This window comes from Cupressus sempervirens, chromosome 4 (genome assembly GCF_028749045.1).
Source record: "Cupressus sempervirens isolate cs-2001-9-10 chromosome 4, ASM2874904v1, whole genome shotgun sequence".
Classification (NCBI taxonomy): domain Eukaryota; kingdom Viridiplantae; phylum Streptophyta; class Pinopsida; order Cupressales; family Cupressaceae; genus Cupressus; species Cupressus sempervirens.
The window spans coordinates 305,096,749-305,113,690 of NC_143121.1; positions in this window are offsets into that span (position 1 = coordinate 305,096,749).

Sequence of the window (16,942 nt, forward strand, 5' to 3'; positions counted from 1 at the left end):
AAATATACAACTTTTTAGCCATTTTTCTTCATCAATAGAATCTCTATAATTTATAGTGTGTCTTTAGTAACAATAATCACCATCAATATTTCTCCCCCTTAAGATATGATCTTGTTCTATTTAACAACATTCTAGACTAATAATGCCTTCAACCCTCCCATTTACTTATATTTTTCCATCTTTACTAGTAATCCCTTGATTTTTATTCTATAGATATTATTCTTTAGGAGACATCTTTAACTTTGATAATCTTTTCCCCTTTTGGTATTCTTCTCCCTTTTTGTATTCTTTCCCCTCTTTGACACCAGTGTTGAAGGTTCCTATAAATTTCAATATAAAACTTATATAACCTTGTAGTTATCTTTGTATCTTGCATGTACAAATTATACCCATTTCATCATAGTCATCTTCACAACATTAGGAATCACCTAAAGAGTAAGCTCTTCCATAAACTCCATAAAGATATGTTTGTTCATCCATGAATTTAATGTAACATGCATCTTTATCTAGTGAATAGTTTATAGGGTAGGACCCCAAGTTGACCTCATAGATACTCAAAGTCATGGTTAGGAAACGGCTTAGCAATATGACTATAATTTACACTTTATACTTAACATATTCAAGCCTTACTTGTTTCTCTTGAACTTGTTCTCTCAAATTATGATACTTTATTGATATGGTATTTTTTTGGCATACATTTATAGACTCTTTCAAATATCTGTTATACTAGTTTATTATAGTAAGTCATAATGGGATAGGTTATCTCTTCTTGCATAACTTCTAATATTTTCTTAATCCATACAATATTTTAAAACTTGACTGCAAAAAAGATATATTTAGCTTCAATAATATATTGTGAAATATAATTTTTTTCTTTCTTATCCATATTATCAATCTCTCTCTTAAAATGAAAGCTTTGCCACTTATTCATTTTCTATCATCCACATTACCAACCCAATCAACATATGTATAGATGATGGAGGGAAAAGCCATCCATACCAGCTCACAAAGAAAAATCTAACAATATGGAGATAGAGAGATGACAAAATGCTTCATAAAACTTTCATTAATACTTTAAATTCATTACAATATTCTCCAAATAAAAAGACTCCAAATTCTTACAATATACAAGGTATTTTCTCACTAAGAGCTTCTACAAGAAAAAGCCTATCCTTCAAGAGGTTATACTCAAAGAGCTTCTACTTCCCAAAATTCTACTTGAAGAGCTACACCGTTAGAACTTTCACACCTTGAAGTCTTCACGCCTTCTAGCTTCTACTTCTTGAGCTTCCTATCAAGAGATTACATTAGAAGAGCTTCACTACAAGACCTTACACTTGAAGAGCTTGATTACAAATGAACATAAGCCTTCCTTAAATAGGCACTTACCACCCAAGGAATGATTTATCCACAAAATTCTAGAATACCCACAACCTTCTAGAATTTCACCTACAACCTTCTACAATATCTACAACTTTCTAGAATTTCCACCTAAATACAACTAAGCACCACCATGTGGCCCAATTAGAAAATTACATTTTCTTTACGGATCACAACAAATATTAAATGCATGATTTAAGGAACTTTCCATAATCTTCTAAAATGCCACCTACACACCTCGATTAATGGAATAACAACTATTTTTATTATTTTTCTATTTATGCCACCTATGCACCTTGAAAATAGAAATTCCTCTTTTCTCCTTATTTCCTATTTTTCTATTTTTTATTATTTTCTCTCTATTTTTGTCTCTTTCTCTCTCCTCCATTTTTTTTTTTTTTTCTTCTCTTTTTTTTTTTTAATAATTTAATTTTTCCATGCAAGATGCTCCTGCATCAGACTCCCCTGGTAGATAGAAAAGTTTGTCCCACACTTTGATGCAAAAAGAAAGATATACCACCATCTTCACCACAAGCTTCCACCTCAACAGGGACAAGAAAACTAACATGCAAACCTTCAACTTTTTTTTTTTTATGCATGATGCTCCTGCCTCTGACTCCCATGGTAGGAAAAATTTTGTGAGTATGGATTCACAAAATGAAGTAGCCACTATTGACATATTTTTTTTCCTCTTCCTCCAACACATAGTTGGAACAAGTATCCGATGCCAATATATTTCCTTCTTTCTTCTTTTCCAACACCTAGCTGGAACAAGTGTTTGTTGTTGGAATCTCTCCTTTGCAATGAACTCTATCCAAATATAAATCTCATCCTCATTCAATCTTGTTGAATTAATCACACCTATCCCAAAAACTCCATACCAATCTTTCTTTCAATACCACACATGACTAACAAGATCCTCATGCAAACCATTATCAATATCTTTCAAACTCACCTCAAATTCAGCATCATATAATTCATAGAAATTTACCTCTTTGACATAGTCATCTTGGCTTGGCTCTTTCATGTCATCAACAATGCATGTAACTACTTCACTTCCTTGATCTCCAACTAAGGCACTATATGTTTCCTCCATTGCTGCAATCTTCAAAGCATCTTGATCTACTTCAAGTTCGTAAATCTTGTCATCTCCATGCTCTTCCTCTTCTCTTTCATCTTCTTCAACTTCTGGTTCACAAATAAATTCCTCTTCACCCTCTTGCTCTTCTTTTGTATCACATGCCTGATACTCCACTGGATCTTCTTTCTTTTCTGCATCCAAAGAATTATCAACATCTCTTTTCTAGTAGCGTGCTCTTTGTTTCTGCAACTCAGCTTCTAATTCATTCACTTGCTTCTACAAATCAACTATCAATGCCTCTTGATTTCTTGCCCTAATTTTCTTTAGTTGACGAATCCCCAGAATCCATCCAATCACAAAAGTCATCTTCTTCTTTCTCTTCTCCATGCTCAAGTCTTTAGAAGAAAAATCTCGTGCAACACAAGAACCTCATGCAAACTGCCTCATAGCTAGCGATCTGTCTACACAATCAAGAACTTCTTAACAAACTTCACCTAACTCAAGGTCCTGGTGCAAATTGCCTCACGTTCAGTGATCTATCCACATGCTCAAGAACTCCCGCTCTGATAAACTTCACCCAACCAAGGTCCTAGTACAAACTGCCTCATACTTCGGTGATCTACTTGTACACTTAGGAACTCCTACTCTGATACCATTGATGGAGGGAAAAACCACCCATACCAACTCACAAACAAAAATTCAACAATATGGAGATAGAGAGATGACAAAATGCTTCATAAAACTTCCATTAATACTTGAAATTCATTACAATATTCTCCAAATAAAAGGACTCCAAATTCTTACAATATAAGAGGTATTTTCTCACTAAGAGCTTCTACAAGAAAAAGCCTATCCTTCAAGAGGTTATACTCAAAGAGCTTCTACTTCCCAAACTTCTACTTGAAGAGCTACACCTTTAGAGCTTTCACACCTTGAAGTCGTTAGGCCTTCTAGCTTCTACTTCTTGAGCTTCCTATCAAGAGATTACATTAGAAGAGCTTCACTACAAGAGCTTACACTTGAAGAGCTTGATTACAAATGAACATAAGCCTTCCTTAAATAGGAACTTACCACCCAAGGTATGATTTATCCCCAACATTCTAGAATATCCACAGCCTTATAGAATTTCACCTACAACCTTCTACAATATCTACAACTTTCTAGAATTTCCACCTAAATACAACTGAGCACCACCATGTGGCCCAATTAGAAAATTACATTTTCTTTATGGATCACAACAAATATTAAATGCATGATTTAAGGAACTTTCCACAAACTTCTAAAATGCCACCTACACACCTCGATTAATGGAATAACAACTATTTTTATTATTTTTCTATTTATGCCACCCATGCACCTTGAAAACAAAAATTCCTCTTTTCTCCTTTTTTCCTATTTTTCTATTTTTTATTATTTTCTTTCTATTTTCATCTCTTTCTCTCTCCTCCAATTTTTTTTTTCTTGTCTTTTTTTTTTTTAATAATTTAATTTTCCCATGCAAGATGCTCCTGCATCAGAGCATCATGCATCAATAGACTATAAGATTAATTTCATCATCTTAATTTATACCATAAGTCATAATCTTCAGTTCCTTTTAGATATCTAAATATATTTTTTGTAGAAGACATGTGTGTCTCATTTGAATTTGATTAAAACCTTACAATTATACCATACACATGTACAATATCTAGTCTACTATGAATAACATACTATTCTCTACCAATCATAGATCTATATTGTGTTCTATATGCTTCCCTAGTAATGTCTTCTTTAGATAATTTCAATACAATCATAATAGGTGTATTAAATGGTTTTGAATAATCCATCCCAAATATCTTTGAGATTTCCTTCACATACTAAGACGGAGTCACATTTATACTTTTCCTCATTGAATGAACTTATAATCCAATTAGAATTTGGACCTCACCAAATATTGACATCTCAAACTTTGTACTTATTTGATCAACAAATATCTTATGCAACATGTCATTTCCTCCAAATATAATGTCATCAACAAATATTTTAGAAATCAATATCATGTCACCAAATTCACATTCAAAATATAGATTATGGTTCTCACTTCTTCTAGCAAATCCAATCTTAATAAAAAATAATGTTACCTTTCATACCATGCTCTCAGGGCTTATTTTAATCCATAGGATAGCTTGTTCAACATGTAAACCATATTCTTATGATCAGTTTTAATGAATCATTTGGATTGCTTAATAAAAAATTTCTCTTCAAGTATCCCATTCAGAATTGTAGAATCTACATCAATTTCATAAACTTAAAACTTTTTATAGGTAGTCTAAGCCAATATTGATCATAATCCTTCTAGTTTTTTCATAGGTGTAAAAGTCTCTTCTTAATTTATTCCTTCTTCTGCATAACCTTTTAAAATAAGTCTTTCTTTATTTCTGACCACTTTTCCGTTTTTGTTCATCTTGTCACTGAAAATCCATTTGGTTTCTATTACATTATTGTCAACAAGTCTAGGAACTATTGTCCATGTGTTATTATTCTCAATTTGATCAATCTCTTTATTTATAAAATTTACGCAATCCTCATCTTCCAAAGAATCCTTAACTGTTCTTAGTTCAAATAAACAATTAAAGAGGCATTATCTCGTAACTTACTTCTACTCTATATTCCATCATTTATGTCATAAATATATGCTTAGTTCTTTGATTTTCAAAACTTTCTCCACTCAAAAGGCATTTATCTCCTTCATGTTCTTGTACTCTCTTATGCTAAAATAAACTAGTATTTATGTTGGGTGTTATTTTCTAATTCTTGATGCAATCCTATTATAACTCAGGTAGTATTTTAGTTTCCTCTTCATATACATTTACAAACTTGTTATAATTTTATCATTACTTATTTTTTATACATCATTCTTCACTAAATACTCATGAAACCTTACATTTGCAATTTCAATCATCTTGTTACTAACTTTGTTCAAATATTTATAATATTTTCTCTTAGATGAATAACTAAAACATATACTATCATCTCCTTTGAAATCAAATTAACCATTCCTTTCATTCTTTTGAATATAAAATCTACTTCCAAATATTTTGAAATAATGTATAGTCAATGTATGGCCATACAAAAATTCATAGGGTGTATTGCTTGTTCCTTTCTTCAATTGAACTTAGTTGAGAGTATACACAGTAGTACTAATTACTTTTGTTGACATATAAGTCAAGTTTGTTATTAGTGACACACACTTATTCAAATTGTATATAGCTATCGAGCTCTTTGTACAGCTATTAGTATTTTCCAAGTATTTTAGTTGTTACCGAGTTCTACAATTGCTATCGAGTCCTTTGGACAAATCTCAGTGGTTACCAAGCACTAATAGCTATAGTAAAGATTAGTAGTGTAAACCGTGCATTTTAGTGTATGTTGAGTTTACCAGTGCAAGCTGAGCTATGTAGTGTTCACCAATTTTTCTAGAGTATGTGATATGAGTCCAGTGTTAACCGAGCTACTCAGTGTCAACCAAATGACTCAATTTATACTGATCTCAAAGTGATATTGGTTACCAATTCATATAATGTAAATCAATAGACTTGGTTTATATGATGAGCTTCATAGTATCTACTGAGTCACCCGCACAAACTAAGTTTAACACTACTTGGAAGTGATCAGTATGGAATGAGCTTCTATGTCTACCAAGTGGATGACAATGTCGAGCATTGACAGTGGATGTCGAGTAGTAGAACCTCACTGAGTTCATCTATAGAACCTGAATGTCTTCATGTGGGCTGACTTTGTAATATTTGTGGTAACTTGTATTGTGGCCAACTTTGTAATCTATTCAATTGGATTCATATATGTAACGTATTGTATCATATCCAAAGTAATGAGTATAAGTGTAAAATCAATGTAATCATTAGAGAAGAGTAGAAAGAGTGAATTGAAAAGGCTAAAATACTATATGTAGAAGCAAAGACATATCTATCACAACAAGGTGATTAACACTCAAAGGAATCTCATTCAGAAAACCAAGTTGCAGATCAAATATCATCTACAGTTTCATCCTAATAGGTGGATTAGTCAAATCCTTTCATAAGGTAGACCTAATAGTCTTTTGTCAATCTCTTTACTAACTGCATACTTAATTGTATGTTTGTAAGTCCTTTTATAAGGTGGACCCGACAGTCGTCATTGATCTTAATAGGGTAGTTCATTAGAAGTGATTGATGTAAGCTTTAATAGGCTAACTTTATACTAAAGTTGTGGGTATCATCCCCACCCAAATTTTAATTTCTATTTGGAAGGTTTTTGGGTCACCAAATCTTTGGGTCACAATGTTATGAATGCTTTCATATTTTTAGTTTCTTATACATGCAATTAGATCAGACTACATGTGATGGATTAAATGCTAATTAAATGGTTGGATTAAGAGTTAAAATTGTTGAAGTTTTAGAAGTTACTAATTCGCCCCTCCCCTCTCAGTAACTTAGCTTAGTCTTGAATATTTCAACAATTGGTATCAGAGCTTTGTGGTTCTAAGGAGAAAGCTTAATAGCTTGAGGAAAGATCAAGGCTATGGAGATATTCAAAATTGACAAAGCTATTGATAATGAGAAGCTAGATTTAGAAATGGCCATTTCCCAACTCAAGAAAGCAAAGGAGCAACTCACTCAATCCCTAAAAGGAAGAGAAGAACTTTCAATTTAAATAAATGATTATATCTACATTGAAGAAAGAATTGAAGACCTTCTTTCAAACAATTTAGATGAAGCCAATTAAATAATCAACAAGAAAAGAATGGATCCCTGTAAGGAGAGGTAAGAAAACTTAGAAGAAAACATGAAATTCAGTCAATAAGGTTATGTGAAGTCATGGAATAGAGAAACAAGATAAAAGAAGAGATAGATAGAAGGAACAATAAAATACAAAACCAATCCCTTTACCAAGATGATCTTCTTGATCAACTCTCCAATGCAAATAAGAAAATCATGGGCCTAAGATTTGAAAATGAAAGAATGAGAAATGATCTAAATTCTGAAAGGCAGATAAAAAAAAGAATGAGAAATGATCTAAAATTTGAAAGACAAATCAATGAAAAAATTTGGAATGATCTGAACTCTGAAAAGCAAATTAATGAAAGAATGATAAAATCCCAAGCATACATGAATCAATTGAATGAGAAAAACCTCTATAGACAAAAAGGAAAAGCAAGAATTGGATATACAAAAGAAGGAGAATCATCCAAGCAAGGAGCTCAAAAGAATCAAAGACCTAGTTGCAATCACTGTGGTAAAAGAGGTCATATAACAAACAAATGATGGAGTAATGGAAAAGAAAAAATCAATGGAAAATGCTACAATTGTAATTAGCATGGTCATAAGGCTAATGAATGTAAAAAGAAACCAAGATTTGAAGGAAAGTGTCACAAATGCAAGAAACATGGACACAAGTCATCAGAATGCAAAACCAAGGTATTGAATCCAACAGACCAAATTATGAAAGCAATATTTGGTTGGGATTACAACACCTGGTGTAGATATCATTATTGTGGAGAATTTGGAAATATTGGAATAAATTGTGTAAAGCATCATTTGAGGAAAAGAGACACTACTAAAAGATGCTTCATTTGTACAAAACTTGATCATCTTGCCAAAAACTTCATGAATATGGGTAGAATTGAAGATGACAAAAAGGAAAAACATAATAGCATCCAAAAATAGATGAGACAACAATGAGTTCCTAAGTCTACTAAGGATACAAGTCCAAGTAATGATCAAGTCACTCAAGAATTGGGTGACTCTATCATTTCTATTTGAGTTCTCAAAGGAGAAACTGGAACTATGTTATCAAAGAAGACATCCAAAATAGTTCTACATTGAAAGAGCATAATGATCCAAATCAGTATTTAGGATATGAAGGGATCACTAAGTACAAATGTCTATTGAGTTATCTTCCCTATTGAATGAGGTTGGATCATAAACTCTACTGAGAAAGGTTGGGAGTGATAAAGATATTTATGGTTACCAAGTCACGAAGACTTCACCAAGTGTTCAATGCAAGCATAGAGGATGATAGTTTGTCAATATGACATCAATTGATCTACCTTCATACTGAGCATTTATAGTGAAACTTTAACAAAGAGCATTAAATTGAAGTCATTTCTTACTGTGAAATTTTGAGTGCTATTGCAAACATGCAATTTTTCAGAGCTTCCAAGTGATTTGACCAAATTTCAAGTAAATTTTTTTGAGTTCCCTCAAACCCCACCAAGTGAAGATAGCATCTAATAGTAGCAAAGTTAAGTGAGGATCTGACATGTTGGTTCGTGGAGTGGAATGAAAAGCACTTAATTTCAAGCTCACTACTGCAATCGCCAAAACCCTAGATCTAAGTGGAGCGCAATCAAAAATCCCTCCAAAGGTACTTTTGATCAACAATATTCCCACTCATTTCAAATGTGTTATTCAAGAAATTGGTACATTGGAAATGGATGATGCCCTAGGCACCCTATGTGTAAATGGAGTTTTGAAACCTGAGTACCAACACTTAGAAACCAAAGGGTTAACTCATATCCCTCACATGCCCCACAAGTTTCAAGTTAAATTGATTAGGTTTATCCTAGTCGGGGGCATAATGGTCAGTTGTGGTTGGAACAACCAGTGTTGATCACAAAGAAGATGATTCATTGAATCACTGGCCTCCCAATGCTAGCCAAGGCCAAAATGACAAAAACTTTAAGTCAGGAAGAATTGGAAAAGAAAACCCTAGTAGAATGGGATGGCAAAGGAATGAAAATCAACAGTGTTTTTGATATAGAATTGAAGTTTGGTATTCACATCATTGCACACAAAATATACAACTATAGTAGGTTAAACAGTGTGTCATGTGAAGATGTGGACTTGGCATACAAGGTGGTAAAGAACAATTTGTCATTCAACCTTGGCAAGCTATTGTTGAAACAATTCCACAAAAATATGTAAAGCACAAGAACTTCAAAGAATAACCCATGTAAGTTTGGTTCCTTCTTAACTTGTCTATCCTTTTATGTTCAAAAATTCTTCCCTTGAAAAGGTATTGTAGTATGGAGAAAAGATTTTCCTATCTTATATCATATATATGAGTATATTGTAGAAATGGGTGAAAATTACAATAGTATTGTAGATGATATATGATATATATTGAAAATAAATAGTAGGTTTTGAATCCTCAAGAAACTAGTTGAAGACTACAAGGATGATGTATGTTTCATGGTGGATTGTGAGAAAGTGTACATTCAGGTAGTTAGGCCTAGAATTGCATGGGTAAAACCTCTTGGTTATGAGGTCAATATTGATGAAACCAAAGACATCATTGAAGCTCTTTTCAATGAGCTAGTTGATCATAAGGCTACATACTTTGGAACATATGATGTAGAAAAGGCTAGGATTGAACTTGAAATAAAACTTCCTTATGCAATAAAAAAAGGGAAGAAGAGTATTGCAAAATTGAAATCTAGTTCAACCTTTTTGTTAACTGAGGGAAAAGGTGAAGATGATGAAGCAGAGGATGTGGAAGAAAAGGATGAGGTAGAATCTAAGGAAGAAGAACTAGTTGAGATATTTGCAACAGTCATTGCCTCACTTCCTCACTCTCCATGCAAACCAATGACCACATCAAGTATGAAGATAGCCCCAACAAGTTTGATTGTGACCACTAGTGCCAATCCAACCATCTAATCACTCTTTCGTCCCACTCAACTTAGTGCATCACTAATATAAGTGAATTCCACTTCATCTACTGAGCTAAAAACTCTTCCTTCATCAACCGAGTTGACTACTTCAGTTTTGAGCACACCAATTTTAAATTCTTCAAGTATTTCTATAAATATTTCTTTAATAAGCACAATATCAATTTTTATAGCCAGTCCTAGCATGTCTACCATTATTTCTATTCGAGGTACAAAAGCAATAAGTGTAAGGATAGTTAAGCCCAAGTTTTAACTAAGCTCAAAATTTTTGAGTAAGGGTAAAGAGCTAGAGGAAGAAATTTATTTAGATGAGGAAATTGTTATCCCTAATTGGGACATTTCCAAGCTTACCTCAAACCAAATGCATTTATTCAGTGAACTCCTCCAGAAGAAGGCTAAAGAGGAAAAAATAAGAGAGGAGAGGGATAAGGAATTTAAAATAATTGAAGATGCAAAGAATATTCTAGCAGAGGCCATAGGTATTGAGGTTGACTCTTGTCAGCCAATTTTGTATCAGCTAGTAGAGGCGATATAGAAATTTAATGAAGAAACTAAGGGACAAGAAAAGTTAGTACAAAAAGAAAAAAAGAAGTTTGATGATAAAGTTTTGGAGCACATTGCTCAGCAAATAGCCATTCATCAAGTAGAACTTTCTACAATTTTGGGTAGTTTAAAAGAATCTTGTACAAATGTGTCATCACTTTTCGGAAATTTTTGTGATGTTTCTAAGTTTACTAAAGAAATAAAGGAAAAATTGTCCAAATTAGTTGAAGATTTAAAAGCTAGTGCTCACCAGCTGCAACTTGACCCTAGTTCAAGCTCTGCAAATTTTCAAAGGATAAGATTTTTATTAGATATGCAAGCAGAACTGCTTAGAGAAGAAGCAAGAATTAGATCCCCATTGATCGACATATAGAATATGATTCTTCCCATCATGGATGCACTGTAGAAACATATTGTACATTAAAAAACTCTTATCCATGACAATAGTTTCTCCATTGCAGATCATATGATAGAATTATCAATGGAAGTCCAAATTGCACTTCACACATGCAAGATCCTGCAAGACAATTGGGATAACACCTTGGCGATCATTCTCAAGGTACATTCAAATTTTCTATCTAATTTTGGTATTACTATAAATAAATAAATAAAATACATCTTTGGCACTAATGTCAAAAAGTGGGGAAAAATATATATTGGAGAAAGACATATGTTATGGGGGAGATCATGCAATAATTTGAAAAATCAATTAGGGAGTAAGATATGTATAGAGAGATATATTGTATATAGCAAGAAGATGTATAGTATATTATATGAAGGAACCTTACCATGTATAGATATATACCTTACAAAATCAATTTTGAAAAAACTCAAAAATATTATACTTTACTAAGCTTGAATCACAAGGTGATGGATAAAAGGTATTTAGGAACCTCTTTGAAATCACTTTTGGCTGATAAGTGTTTTTGTCACTAATGCCGAAGGGGGAGATTGTTGACATATTAGTCAATTTTGGTATTAGTGATACACACTTATTCAGATTGTATATAGCTACTGAGCTCTTTGTATAGCTATCAGTGTTTGCCATGTATTTTAGTTATCACCATGTTCTACAATTACTACCGAGTCCTTTGGACAAATCTTAGTGGTTACCAAGTAGTCACAGTTATAGTAAAGATTAGCAGTGTAAACCATACATCTCAATGTATGTCGTGTTTACCAATGCAAGCTAAGTTGTGCAGTGTTCACCGAGTTTGCAGTGTATGTGATACGAGAATAGTGTTAACCGAGCTACTTAGTGCTAACCAAGTGACTCAATTTATACTAAGCTTGAAGTGATAGTGTTTATCGAGTCCTACAATGTAAATCAAGAGACTCAGTTTATATGATGAATTTCATAGTATCTACTGAATCACCAGTGTAGATTGAGTTCAAGACTACTTGAAAGTGATTAGTATGGACTAAGGTTCTACTTCTACCAAGTGCATGATGATATTGAGCATTGATAGTGGATGTCGAGTACTGGAACCTCGCCGAGTCAGTCTTAAGAACTTGAATGTCTTCATGTAAGCTGACTTTGTAATATTTGTGGTAACTTGTATTGTGGTTGAATTTTTAATTTGTATGATTGGATTGATATATATGCAATGTATTGTATCGTATCCAAAGAATTGAGTATGAGCATAAAATCAATGTAATCATTAGAGAAGAGTAGAAAGAGTGAATTGAAAAGGCTACAGTAGTATAAGGAGTAGCAAAGACATATCTATCATAGCAAGGTGATTAGCACTTAAAGGAATCTCATTTAGGAAACCAAGTTGTAGATCAAAGATCATCTACTATTTCATCCTAACAGGTGGATTAGTCAAATCCTTTCACAAGGTAGACCTAACAGCCTTTTGTAAATCTCTTTACTGAATGCATAATTAAGTGTATATTTCTAGATCCTTTCACAAGGTGGACCTAGCAATCATCATTTCTCTTAATAGTGCAGATCGTTAGAAGTGATCAATGTAAGCTTTAATAGGATAACTTTATATTGTGGTGCTAAAGTTGCAGGTATCATCCCCACCAAACTTTTACTTTCTATTTGGAAGGTTTTCTAGTCACCAAATCTTTGTGTCATAATGTTATGAATGCTTTCATGTTTTCAGTTTCTTATGCATGCAATTAGATTAGACTAGATGTGATAGATTATATGATAATTGAATGGTTGGATTAAGAGTTGAAATTGCTGAAGTTTTAGAAGTTACTGATTCACCCCTCCCCTCTTAGTAACTTAGTTTAGTCTTGAATATTTCCAACAACTTCTATATACAATATCTAAGAAATCTCTTATTCAATCATAAGTGTCCTTTTACGATCCATAATAGATCTATTTATCCTTTTAGAAATCCCATTTTTTTGTGGTGTCCTCAGTCCAAATAAGTTAATACTTTTCTCAACACAAAATTTATCAAATTGAATAGACATAAACTTATGACCCCTATTAGATCTTAAACATTTCAAATATCTTCTTGTTTGTTTTTAACTCTTTTCTTTATACCATTTAAACATATCAAATACATTTGATTTTAGCTTGATGAACATAAAAATTATCATTTTGAAATAGTGATCAAAAAATAATATGCATGAACATTAAATTCATCATTCTAAAATAGTCATCAAAAAGTAATATGAAGTATCTATCACCATAATAACTATCAATACCTATATAACCACTTAGATTATAATGAACCAATTCTAGGATATCATTACACTAGTACATTTGTACTTATTTTTCTACCAAAATTTTTAACCAAAGCTATGATTTCATATTATTTTTGGTTTTCATCCCCATATTGGTCAAAAATGTCCTAAGTTTCCCTAAGTTGGTCAAAATTTTGACCAACTTGAGTCATTAAAAAAAAAGAACAAAATATATTGGTTTCCCACCCAAGCTCCCCTCTCTTCAACATCTGCATTACTAGAAGGAAAGTTCAATCAGCCCTCCCTCACTTTCTTGTTGGAAGGTGAGCATATGAGGAGCCCAAGAAAACTGCATGGCCAAAAAATTTAGGATCTCTTACTATCCCATGTGTTGTTCATGGCACGAACACCAATCTATAGATACAAATCCATCTCAAGCAGCCTATTTCAGTGAATGGGAAAATTAATTGTTAGGATGATTCAAAATTGGAAAGCACATGTTCCTTCTGATATGTCAACTCTTCATGATGCAGATGCAAAGTTGTATCTTACTCAAGACCAATATCCTATCCGTCACTCAAAATTTCTAAGGTTACAAACTAATCAGATTTCCCAATTTGTAGATTTAATTGTTTGCATTTTTTTCTAAAAATAGTTCGGATCATATTGATAAAGAGTAAAATTTGAGTAAGAGATCACATAATCTGAAAAAAATAGGGACAGTTTAATAAGAAAATAGTCACTATTATCATGCTTTCTTTGCAGATGGACTAGAGACCTAATTTTCATGTTATATGCCTCAACTCACTAGATCTAGTCTCTTTTCAAATCAAATGATACTAGTTGAAACAATTAGCATTGGCAAGGTATGGTGCCCTAGTTTAATGGTCACTACTACTTTGATCGGTCAAATATATCTGGCTACTTGCTCATCCATACATGTAGTGGGGGTTGAGGCTAGGGGAGTAATAGATTGGATGGATGAATGCTGACAAGAATGAACTCGGGCTTTATGCTTGCAAGTGAGATGGATAAGCCTCACACTGCCATGCTCGATGACTATATCTTAGGCACTCTCGATTTATTGAAGTTAGCAAGATTCTGCTTCACCCCTTTCCCTGAGTGTTTTGGTATTGCTATTAGGATTTAATTATGTAGTTTTCTTTAATTAGTCAAAGTGTTTTAATATTGCTATTAAGATTTAACTATGTAGTTTTTGAATTAAATTTATTGACTCATTCCTAGTGATTAATGATTCACAAAAATTTATTTCTCATGACAATAAATGGAACACTTAAAACTCATTCAATCTAGGTGGTGGTCACTGAGGTGAATCATGAGGACTCCTATAAGATCGTCCATCCCTATACTATTCCAAGTAACATGCACTTATGTTTGAATATAATGTCATAATTATCATTCATTCTTTACTTTTATGTATGTAGATTGCATTATGTTTGAATTCTTCAACCCCCATTTCAACTTGTTTGGTTAGATGCCACTCAATTTCACCTTGTTGAGAAAGCCCGATTGATTATTTTTTACCAATCATGAGAGAGATAGCTCCAGTAATGAGCTAGGTAGATAGTGTATAGAGGGTAACCTACTTCATGGATTCTCAACATGGGCTTCAGGCCAAGTCAAGGAGATAATAGGAAAATAGAATTCTACAACAAAAATGTCTAGCAATATACAATTCAATAAGATGCTCCAGTGGGTTGTTTCTAGTTTGGCATTCCAAGCTCAATATGCATGATGTAGGCTAAGAGTTTCTATAATGTCTTAAAAATGTGGTGGCCATGTCAGTGTGACCATGTTTGGTGTGATTTCATAGACTAATGGGGTATTCACCAATGCATATTTGATGCTAGAGTTTCGTTAAACAACTTAAATTTAAAATTAAATTCTATGGATGTCAATCCTAGTACTAAGGAATCATAAATAGTTTCATTAATGCACAAACTATACACACATATCCCCCCTTGTGAATCACAATACTTGGTTCTAGTCATTTTGGACTTGTACAAAGTTGTGGCATTGACATTGGAAGCATGTCAGTTTGCTTAATTAGAGCTTCAAAGCCTACCATTAGGTTTTCACTATACTTTTATTGATAAAATCATTTCCAATTGGAGTTCAATGGAAGAAGAGGAAGAAGAAGTCTCAAAAACCTTGAGGTATTTTGACATTGGTGACTGCAAAAGAAGCATTCTTGGAGCTAGAGTTATGACCTAGGAAGAATCTGAATGATACAAGACCTATAATAGGCAACCATTTTAAAGTGCAGTGTTTTATTACTTATTACATATTTCTATTGGAAGCTTCAATTGTGAAAACATTGCTTGGAAGCCCCTTGACCTCTAACCGAACCAAGACAAACATTAAGATTTATTTTAGTAGCACAAGGCTACACTTCACAATAGATGGCCTTTGTAGTAGACCACATAATTTGGTTGAATTAATAAAGATGAAGGGAGATGAAGAGGTAGGAAATCCCTAAAATTTAAAACAAACATAGAGTCACCCTGAACAACGTTAGTTTTTCATAGTCAATATTGTAGGAAGCGGACATTATTTTTGTAATTTTTTTATGTTTTGTTAAGAAGGAACCATTCACTCCAATATTAGGCCTCAAAGATTCATACAAAAATACCCAAATTGAGCTAATAGTAGAGCTTATAAATATTTCAATAGTTAAATGAAACTTAAGAGATTTCACCAATAAATATAGGCTAATAATTTGACTTTTGAATCTCCAAAATTATAAATAAAAAGTTGGTATGAATTGTTCATTTTATGTGTAAGTAGATCATTGCACAACTAATCTGAATGAAAATCTTGAAGACTATTGATAAAATTTAACCTTTATATGCTTTTAGTTTTATCATCTTGAATATGAAATTGGTTGATGCATAGCATGCACTTTCTTTCTTTTTAAATCATTTGAAATGAGGGCTTTTTGGGCCAGCACCAAAGCCTGATAGTATGGTTAAATGTGTGACCAAAGTATGATAGTATGGACAAATTTGCATCCAGGGCATTAGATAGATAGCACAATGAACATTTTCCTACATTATTGTCTATATATGGCAACTTACCATAAACATTAACTTTGAGAGAAGAATCTATAATCCATAGACAAATCCAGATCTCCCAAGAGTTAGGCAGATTAGCAATGCCATACAACAATATCCAAGGTGTTTTTTAAGCTTTGTGGGGTAATTTGGTTGAAGATTTTCAAATATTGGGATTTTTGAATGCCTGAGATTGTGTCCAGAGCCTGGACTTTCAAAGCCTACTAGTTTTATGAAATTCAATCATATAGTTTTGAGTTAGAATATAGTGTCTGATATTGAGTTCAATTCAATTATGGCTTGGATAAAAATAAAATAAAAAATTCCATGATTGACTTATGAACATTAAAAACGTTGAGCAGTTACTTAAATATTTTAACACCGAATCTAGGTACTAGGGAGAAGAAGCAAGAATTGAAGCTTGGGTAAATCTCCATAGTGCTAAAGTTGAATTTGAAGGTAAAATTGTGCATTCTTTTTCTAATTCATTTATATCCCTCAAATTTT